The sequence below is a fragment of the Lynx rufus genome, unplaced genomic scaffold (genome assembly GCF_022079265.1).
Source record: "Lynx rufus isolate CCGP_SWC_20201006 ecotype Redwood Valley unplaced genomic scaffold, mLynRuf1.p SCAF_6, whole genome shotgun sequence".
NCBI lineage: Eukaryota > Metazoa > Chordata > Mammalia > Carnivora > Felidae > Lynx > Lynx rufus.
In genome coordinates this window covers 43,284,491-43,295,429 of record NW_025814878.1, presented here as the reverse complement: position 1 = coordinate 43,295,429, position 10,939 = coordinate 43,284,491, and the positions used below count along the sequence as shown (strand labels likewise).

The 10,939-nt window shown below is 40.0% G+C and overlaps 1 pseudogene; it reads right to left on the bottom strand.

Annotated features, from left to right (window-relative positions):
• Nucleotides 1-10,387: 10,387 nt before the first annotated feature.
• On the bottom strand, nt 10,388-10,480 carry LOC124529495 (uncharacterized; annotated as a pseudogene).
• Nucleotides 10,481-10,939: the final 459 nt, after the last annotated feature.

The following is a 10,939-nucleotide window of genomic DNA, read 5'->3' as shown; positions in this document are numbered from 1 at the left end:
ACACTGGGGAGGGGGAGGGGGCAGCCAAACCACCTCCGGAGGCCGAGGGGAGGTGGGACGCGTCCACTGTGGCCTTCACGGGGGGAAAGAGGGGTCCGACTAGAAAAAGAATCCTTGTCAGCCTTGAGATAAGAGGCCTTCTAATGATGAATAACTTGTGGAGAGCGGCGCCAAATGCAGTCGTGAAACGAGAAAAATAGTCAGGCTATCACTCCACAAGTAGCTAAAGGGAGTGTGGCGCCGGGTGAGCGCTCCCCCCCCTCACAATCTTCGCACAGTGGTTGCGCCTATTCGGAGTCTGCGCAGTCGCGCCTCCCCAACCATAGCCTTGGCCGCCTAGACCCCCTCCGCGTCGTCCCACGCCGCTCCCCTCCCCCACTGTCGCGAAGCTCCCGCCCGAGCGGACCACGTGCCGGGAACCGGGCGGGGAGAGACCACTCTTGCACCCCTTCCGGCCTCTTCGAACACGCCGGGCTGCAGCCCATGGTCCCTGGGCCGGGTCGCCTCAGGTTTCTCGTTTGTTCATTTATTCTTTATTTTTTGTTGATAATTGCTCCGAGGTTGCGATCTGTTAAGGGGACCTAATACAGACAATAAGTAGTACAGTACTGCCTGGTTTTGAATGAGTATTTATAGAATGCATTTACATCAGGGCGTAAAGCACAGTGGTAAGCATTTGCACTTAGAATATTTTCATTGATACCTATTTATAAAAGCTACCTGGTAGGCCATTTAAGACTCCCCCAAACACTGAGATGTAAGTATTATTCCTATTTCTTCTTTAGTAAGGTACTTGGTCGTCTCCACTGTTGATCCAGGGTTTGAATTCATTCAGTCTTCCCCCCCCCCCCCCCCAATCCACACATCCATACTGCTGCTGCTGTTTGGACACTAGAAGATTGGAGCAGAATGCTAAAACACTTTCAAAACTCATGGAAGCGATAGATACCTGTGTCTGATCAATAGGTCAACAAACATTTGTCAAGCACCTATTGTAAGCCAACCACATTGCATTGTGAGGGGTGGGGGCTTCTGACAGTCTACAGTGTAGCACTCTTATTCCAACTATATCTTGTACAAGTTTCTCCCAAATACCCGAATACACGAATACACACTCTTCCATAGCCTCACCAAAAAAAAAAAAAAAAAAAAAAAAAAAAGGCCTTATTGAAGCAGGAGCCATTTGGAGCCACTACCAAAAATATCTTCTTGATTTTGCTATTGTCTTCAAAATCCTCAAGGTATTTATACTTAAAAAAGCAATTTTCCTGGATCTCACCCCAAGAAGTTTAAGAAAAGTCCAGAGTAACCCCTTTTCCCAAGTCTGTATTTTTAACAAGCATACCAGGTAACTGATGCAGTTGGTACAAGAACCACAGTGTGAGAAACATTGGCTTAAGGTTAATTACAAGGTATTGACTTTAAAGTTTTACTCTATCAAGTCCAAAATCAACTTGGTAGATTCTGAGCAAAAACTAATATTCTCAGATTCAGCATAGTGAAGTCTGAAATGAGATTTTATTTACTTCAGGAAAATTTCCCTGACTCTACCTACCTCCTTGACTCCAAGTCTTTCTTTGCCCCTCATGTAGTTCTTGGGACTAGTACTGCTCTAGCTCAACACCACGTTAAGATTGCTCACAACTTCTTTTAACTTCTGATTAGAATAGAGGTTAGCCAGAGGAAGGACTATGTCTGTCTTGCATGCAATTTTATCTCTGTGCCTATGACATGGGGCAAGTCACTTAAACTTTTTTTGGTCTGAATTGCCTTATCTGTAAAATGAGGCAGGATCACTTAAAGAATAGTTCCTCATATGAATACTGAGTGGCTCAAATAAGAAAGTTAATATGGAATAGTTTTTAAACAGTGAGAACTTTGTAAATATAAGGGATTATTATGATTGTTATTACAATACTGGTAATAATAATCATTGTTTGCATCCACAGCATTTAGCTTTGAATGTGTGAGATGAGCCTGGGCATATATCTTAACTGTTGAGGAACTTGTTATGTTATTTATTATTTAATAATTTTAAACTAATTGAAGCAAATTATTTTACCCTTAGAAACTAGCATTGGAGAAGGATATCTTACCCAGTGACAAGAGCTGACCAAGTGAATTATGTGCCTAAACATCGTAATGAACTGTAGATTATCAAACATTCTATCAGAATTGACAAACTCTAATTTCATTTACTGTATTCAAACTCATCTCTCACAAACCTTTTTACCATCAGAAAAAAGAAAGTTTTTTGGGTGCCTGGGTGGCTCAGTTGGTTGGGCATCCATCTTTGGCTCGGGTCATGAACTTGCGGTCTGTGAGTTCAAGCCCCATGTCCAGCTGTGTGCTAACAGCTCAGAGGCTGGAGCCTGCTTCGGATTCTCTGTCTCCCTCCCTCTCTCTCTCTGCCCCTCCCCCTCTCACGCTCTGTCTCTCTCTTTTTCTCAAAAATAAATAAACATAAAAAAAAGAAAAAAGTTTTAGACAATATATAGGAGAAGGAAACAAGTTGAGAACAAGGTTAATTCATAGAATGTGTAATTGAGGATTATCTTTATTCTTTTTTTTTTTTTTTTACATTATTTTTTAAATGTTCATTTATTTGCAGGGGGAGGGTCAGGGAGAGAGGGGGAGAGAGGATCCAAAGTAGGCTCCTCACTGACAGCAGGGAGCCCAATGTGGGGTTGAATTCAGAACCACGAGATCCTGACCTGAGCCAAAGCTGGACATTCAACCAACTGAGCCACCCAAGGGCCTGGAGGATTGTCTTTATTCTTAAACTATTTTTCTTTGGTTTCTACTTCGTCTACATGGACATATCTTTATAATCTTGAAGATGTTTAGTACTTTGAGATTATTCAGTGAAAGGATCTGTTAAACATAATTGGATTATTTTGACTATTTAGAACTGATTGACTAGGAACTATTTAGATTATTTAGAAACCGATTGTTTAAAAAAAAAACCGGAAAACAATTGTCTCAGCTTATGCTAAAAATGAAACCCTGCTACCAACTGCAGCAGATAGTTTAATTTTTAGTTACTATAAAAGAATTGTTCATATAAGCTTGTTTCTACTCTAAGGGAATTTTAGATTTCCTGGTGTTAAATTCTATGTAGCAATTCCATAAGGTAGTACAGAAGGTAGAGAAGTAGAATTACTAACATGAGGGTGCTGTCACACACTAAACCAGCCTCAAGCTGAATTTTGATTTCCCTAGAAACATGGTTCCTATTTTTACCCAGTACTATAAGCTATAACTCATTAATCTGAACAGTAGCACCAAATAATGAAACATTATTGTGCTATTTGAGCTGTGCATTTGTGTAATAAAATTTTAAATTTCCCATTTTTATTAAAAATAGATTTTTGAATCATAGCTTATCTACTAAATTATTCTGTTGCATTACACTTTCCATGTCACCCCTCTTAGCTTCTTAGCTGATGGATGCTTTGCTTCTGTCCCTTAAAACATAGTATTACTTTCATCCAACCCATCTACTTACATACATTTTCTAGAAAAATTCTATACCCATGCTTTATCTGGGAAAATCTAATTGCTAGTGTCTCCCAATCACCCAACACTTGTATCTTAATTCTTCATCTTTCCTCTCAAATTTTTTAACTTTCCTTCAAATCTGATAATTATTTCTCTCTACTTAACACAGAACTGTACAAATGGAGGTAGATTATGTGTGTTGGGACCACTGAGTGAAAAGCCCAATAATGAGGATCATGGAGCAGAATGGTGGGACCTGGGTCCTTGAAGACCTCATTTATATCTGTACCAGACCTGGACTGTCCACCTCCTGACTTCTGGTTACATGCAGGGAAAAAAAGACATATCAAAACAAATATTTGGGTAAACCACTGTAGTCAGGACTTTGTTAAATGCAGTTGGATACAATCCTACTTCATGTAAAATATGCATTAGGAGTTAGTGGCTTTTGGTGATTTCCAGTTAGGAATTACAGATTTCTGTGGAGAGACATCTTTCCTTGGGTTTTGAACATCTTGAGAGTGGAGGTACTGAATGCCCTTTTTTCCAAACAATCCATTCAAAGATGTTTGTATAATGAACAGCTTTGGAAGATAAGAGAAAGTGACTCCCTCTGGGGCAAAGGCAGGGCATGCGTACTACCCATTATAAAAGATTCAGGTTCTCTAAGTTCAGGGTTCATCTCCTATAACGCAACACGCTACAAGTGTAAGTGTCATCTGGTCCTCTTCCTCATGACCTGTAGGAATTGGGGCTTGGCCACAGCACAAAACATAATACTTATACTCTGGTCACTGCTATTGCTTTGAATAATAAATTACCTTTGCCTTTGGCACAGGAGTCTTGTGGCTATGAAACTGTGGTTGTCTAGCTTGTTAGCTTGCAAATAGTGTAAAATCTCAGACCCTTCACATTTCTTGACAGGTTTTAGTGATGAGATTGGGGGGCTGATAAAGACATGGCTTACTAAAAAGGAAGGATGAGAGCCTTGTCAACCAGCAGAATTTGAGGGAAGTCCATGGAAATTGGTAGCAAACATTTGACCAGATTATACAGTCAACTGGGAATTAAATGGCCCTCCACTGTATTGCCTGTTAATGAAGAGGAACTGGGGGGCTTGCAGGCTGAATACCAACCAGTAGGTTTAAAGACAGGTGCTGCACAGTATCCTGCTTGTGTAGCTTTCCTCCAGGTGGGGGTACTTCTTCACCATGTTGGAGACACAGCCAACCTGTTTTCAGACTTAGATTGATCCCACTAGCAATCCCCAACAGTTGTAATAAATAATACTTGATTTCTGGGGATACCCTGTCCACTCCCAGAACTATACTTCTTGAATGGAAGTCAGGTATTAATTTTACCGCTTCCAAGGTCACAGTAATGTGCACCCTAGCTATGGTCATAAGAGACTTTGAAGTGTTTAAGGAACCGCCAGTAGATTGCATAGGTTTCAGATGACAGTGGAGATCTCTTTGAAACAGGGCCACCTTTAGTTATTTGGAGGAACTTCCCAGAAGGATAACTGACTCCTTTATGTGCACTCTGTGGTTGATTATCCTGATGATGTCAGGCGATTAGAAAAGATGGTAAGAAATTTGTCCCTGAGTTTAGCTCAAGTGATCAGCGATGCCACCGAAGCCTTAGAAAGCAGTGAGGTCTGCCTCAACTCACCAGCCAGGGTTGTTATAGATGATAGAATTACCCTAGGTGGCAGGTTTTGAACCATCCTTAATACATCAGCTGAACTGGATTAATGCCTCAGACCAGATAGAAAGGTCAAATCAGAATCATAAGGAAAAAAGCCAGTGACCCGATGGTTTATGGGATTTCAGGAACCTTGGGGCATGCCTGAGGTCAATACTACAGATTGGTCTCCTCCTGCTGCTTGGCTGTCAGTGACAGGGCCTTAATTAAACGCTATATGAGACAAAATGAATGAAGCCTCTGCTAGTCAGATTAATCAGAGTGGTTAATGGTAATATATCCACGTGAAAGTTTGAGTTCTGTCAAGAACACGTAGGGTGGATTGTTATAAGAGGCCGGTCCCTGCACATTCTTGCTGAGTATGCCAGGTTGCAAGACTTCTCTGTCTCCTGAGACTAAGCAGTTTCTGTAGCTAGTCACATAGATATCTAAGTAGGAAGGTGACATATCATGGCTAATGTGTAAGTGCTCACTCTCAGGGTCAGGGAGACTGGCTTGCTTGCTGCTTGCTCGGAAATCTGGGCCCTTGGTCCCGGGTTTCTCTTTTGCAGTACAACCCACTCTGTGTGCAGGTGTCATCTGGGTCGGTACGTATTCTTTCTGGGACTTAGGAGACAAGAGAAACTGAAAAAAATGGGTTGATGCTCATTCAGTTTTGCTATGCTGTGAGCAGTAAAGTACTTTGTCTCTGATCCGGGAATCTCCTGACTTCAGCCAGAGTCCATGAAACTTTAACAGGTTAACTTAACTCACTTGCAAGATGCGATAAAATCTCAAGGGCTTGACAGTTCATGACCATGTAATGCCAAAGCATTGTTAGCAATGAGAAATTTTTCCTTATACTGTGAACCCACAGATATATCCAGCTTATGGTGAATTCTAGATTCTTCTTTCCAGTCATGGGTGGAGCAGGGGGGAACATGTAAAAATTCCTAGCACATTACCTCTGGATGAGTTTTATTGGAAAACTATCAGATCGTTAGTTAGGAGAGGAAAATTGAGATGCTTTTATCCCATTTGTGCTAATGTGAATACAAAGATGTTGAAGTATTCATCAAAAGCACTTAAATAGAATCACAAATCGTTGAAGATTCAGTATCTTTTTTATGTGAACACGGACAGGGAATGCTGACAATCTAGAATAGATATTGTTCAGCAGCAGTGAAGGTTACCTTCTCTTGCTCTCTTCTAACTGACCATTTTTTTCTTTTTTCTAATTTTATTGAGATATAATGCACCTGTGACCTTGTTTTCTTTTTCATCCAAATTTTGCATTGCCATGCTCCAAGACATTACCACACCTTCCTTTATGTAACAATGACCAACACCCGAGTGCGCATAATGGTACAGACTGCATTGTTTAGTGCTGTCCTTTTTTCTATAGTAATGTCTTCTCATTTTGTAAAGCATTAAACTTTTACTGTAGACTCCGGTCTTAGTTGAGCTAGTGGCAAATGTGCTTCACCGGATGCTCATGGCTGATGGCCTGGTATCATAATTTTGCCTCCTTGCTTTACGGGGATAATTTGATGCTAGTTTTTATGGTCTGTTGATATAATAAATGCTTACATTTGTTGGTATATTAGTCTGTTAAAAGCATCTTTCAGGCAAAACTTTTAAAAACAGTCTGTTAAGGCTTGGATTTTTTTTTCTTTCCCCTCCATCACTTGCTTTCCCCTCCAATACACTTTTATTGTATTTCATTTATGATGGTAGGTTAATTACCCAAATACATTTTCATTTCTTCTTAAGCTTAAATAATAAGTATTTGTATGAGGTTTGACTCAAGAAAAGATCTCACTTAAAAATAAGACAAATAATATCTAAATTCATATAGCATTGTCCTAACCCCTCTTCCCTAACTCTCCACCTTTATCCTCCAGCATCCTATGTGCGGTTTATATGTTAGCATCTATATTTTTTTCTTATTCATACTTATTTACCTTTACAAAATTATAAGATCCTTGAGGGCATATGTATTAGTTTACTCGGGCTGCAATAACACAATACCATAAATTAAGTGGCTTAAACAATAGAAATTTATTTTCTCACAATTTTGGAGGCTAGAAGCCTAAGATAAAGGTATTGGCAGGTTTAGTTTCTTCTGAGTCCTCTTTCTTTGGCTTGCAGATGGCTGGCTTTTCGCTGTGTCCTCACATGGTCATCCCTTTGTGTTGTCTGTGACCTAACCTCTTTTGTAAGGGCACCATACAAAAAGTCTTATTGGGGGTGCCTGGGTGGCTCAGTTGGTTAAGCATTTGACTTCAGCTCAGGTCATGACTCACAGTTTCTCAGTTTGAGCCCCACATCAGGTTCTGTGCTAACAGCTCAGAGCCTGGAGCCTGCTCCAGTCTCAGTCTCTCTCTCTGTCTCTCTCTGTCTCTCTGCCTCTCCCCTGCTCCCACTCTCTCTCTCTCAAAAATAAACACTGAAAAAAAAAAGTCTTATTGGATTAGTACCAAACCTAACAGCCCCATTTTAACTCACCTCTTTAAAGGTCCTAACTCCAAATACATCACATTCAGAGGTTCTAGGGGTTAGGACTTCGACATATGAACTGTAATGGAACACAAGTCAGTCCATAACAGGAGGGAAACTTGTCTTATAAGTCTTCAAATTTTGGATGACTGATGTAAATGTACACATCATAATGTTCTAAAATTAATTCAGGCTTTGTAATGCATCAAAATAGCCCCACTTATGCTACAACTACTCTATAAAATACATCAGAATAATCCCTTGAAGCCTCCTAGATAAGAGTATTATATTGGTCAAGGTTCTTGGTTGCCAGTTCTGGTGATGATAAGCAAAACGGAATGTATGAGAAGGGTATAGATGGCTCAAGAAGTTGATGGGAAAGCAAGAGGAACAGGCTTGGAAAATTGAGAAGAATCAACCAGTAAGACGGATGATAAAACACAGCTAAATATCTTCATATGTGGGGTCTGGTTATGAGGGTGCTTTCTCCGTGGACATTGGAAACTGTCACTGCTAACAATCACCAAACCCAGCTTAAGACCCTGGAGTTAGCTGCCACTTCGTGCACTGTCCCTGCCTTCTCTGTGTGTTAACTTCAGCACAAAAGTCCTGGGCAAGAGCACCCAATAAATGGTTCTTAGGTTATATGCTCTAGCTGTCAGGAATCAATGGAAGTGAAGTGTGTGGTCTTTTGGTAGAAGATGGGAGCATGGCTCCCACTAAAATACATCAATGACAGACTGCCCAAACATAAGAAGAGGGTCAAAATGCTGGTCAGCCCAAAAGTGCCCACCTCAGCTATTAGCCTCTTGATAGCAAATGACATATAATTAACTCTGATGGTTTTCTCTATCTTGTATTGAAGGTCTCATCTTTCTCTTTATAAAATAACTTTGAAAACTTAATTTTTATTATAATGTATTCAACTAGAAAATGAGCCATTTGTGTAGAAAATAAAGAAAAATTACTGGTAATCTCATAGACATCAGATCTAACATAGGCCATTTTGGTGGTTAATTTTATGTGTCACCTTGCTGGGACCACAGTTCTGAGATATTCAGACATTCTGGATGTTTCTGAGTGATGGTTAGTTTTACCTGTCAACTTAATTGAGCCACGGAATGCTGAGATATTTGGTTAACCATTATTCTGGGTCTTTCTGTGAGGATGTTTCTAGGTGGGATTAAGATTTGAACCAGTAGGTTGAGTAAAGCAGACTGCCTTCCATAATGTGGTTGGGCCCCATCCAGTTAGTTAAAGTTCTAATTGGAACAAAAGACTGACTTCCTCCCGAGCAAGAGGGAATTCTGCCAGCAGATGGCCTTCAGACTTGAACTGCAATATTGACTCCTGGGTCTCTAGCCTTTGGACTTGAAATTCAGCATCACCTCTTCCCTGGGTCTCCAGCCTGCTGACCCACCCTGCAGATTGTGGGCGTGCCCATGTCCATAATTGTAGGAGCTAATGCCTTAAAATATATCTTTTTAAAGATACACACATCTTATTGATTCTGTTTCTTTAGAGAACCTGACTAATAAAATCATAAAGATAGAATGAGTACTGTGTCACTGAAGAGTAAGCTGTATACTGCATGACTGAAATCTGGTGCACTTCAGCTCTCTTATGTTAATGCTTTCTTTAAGCTATTAGCATACCACAGAAACTAAAGAAGAAAAGAACTGCATAGGTTATGCAGTTTTTATATTTTGCTGAGTTTCCCTCTACACTGTTTTTCCAAGTACTTTAAAAGTACTTATAACAGGCAATAAAGATTTTCGCTACACCCACCGGAAAATTATTCAGTGTCTTTATAATAAAAATCTACCAAAATTTAGCTTAGCTTATTTTATTCTATTAAATAAATATTTCCCGTTAAATTATTTCCCTTATTAGTTACTGCTTTCAGTTACATTACTTGCAAACACTCATTGGCTAGGTAGGATGGAATCAGCGTTAATTATTCATCTTGCTTTTACTTCCTCAATTATTTTTCTACTAAAATTTTAAGATAATAGGAAATACCTAAAATTGTAGATTCCCTAAAAATTTATTTATAAATTGAACTTTTGGTATCTTAAAGTTGCATATTAAATAATTTAAAAAGTAACCTTGCTGGAATTTTCTAATTATAAAAATGCTTGCCCTAAGTACTTAGTTGGTGCCTGGCAAAATTTCCTTCCCTTTTTCTCCCTTCCTCCTTTCTTTCCTTTTCTATTTCTTTCTGAACTATCTATCCTTTCAAGTCTATTTTGCTAACATCATAGTTATCGTCCTAGAATGGTTTCTATAATGTGAATTTTTGTGCATTTTATCAATTTTGATCCCCAAATATTTGGAACTTATTCTGGGAAAAAATGTTGATGCCCTTAATGTAATGTGATTATTACAAAGATGTTTAATAACAACTTTATAATTTTTTTTTTTAATTTTTTTTTCCCAACGTTTATTTATTTTTGGGACAGAGAGAGACAGAGCATGAACGGGGGAGGGGCAGAGAGAGAGGGAGACACAGAATCGGAAACAGGCTCCAGGCTCTGAGCCATCAGCCCAGAGCCTGACGCGGGGCTCGAACTCCCGGACCGGGAGATCGTGACCTGGCTGAAGTGGGACGCTTAACCGACTGCGCCACCCAGGCGCCCCAACAACTTTATAATTTTTGATCAGTGTTCATGTTAGACAAAAGAACTGTGCTATTTTTTTTTTTTTTAATATGGAACGTTTCAGGATTGTGTGTCACTCTTGTGCAGAGGACATGCTGGTATTCTCTGTATCATTCCAATTTTAATGTTTTTTTTTATTTTTATTTTTGAGAGAGAGAGAGAGAGAGAGAGAGAGAGAGAGAACGGGGGAGGGGCAGAGAGAGAGGGAGGCACAGAATCTAAAGCAGGCTCCAGGCTCTGGCTTCCAGCACAGAGCCCCACACAGGGCTCGAACTCATGAACCATGACCTGAGCCAAAGTCGGATGCTTAACCAATTGAGCCCCCCCCATAGCGCCCCACAGTGGTCCTCTTTTGACAGCACAATTATCATTTCTTACCGAATCGCTGAGTCCAAGTTAACTAAGTAAGCTAGCGAGGCCTGACACAGACCTGTCGCCACCATCTTGAAACTGACTGCCTCCAGGCCTTATGCTAGTCTGAAATGGATTAGTACTTGCAACTAAAGTTGATGCATAAAACTTCGGATTATATAGTATTTGAGTTTTGTTTTATATGTGGTTCTATAGAAAAATAAAAAAATGTAAACAGGCCAAAG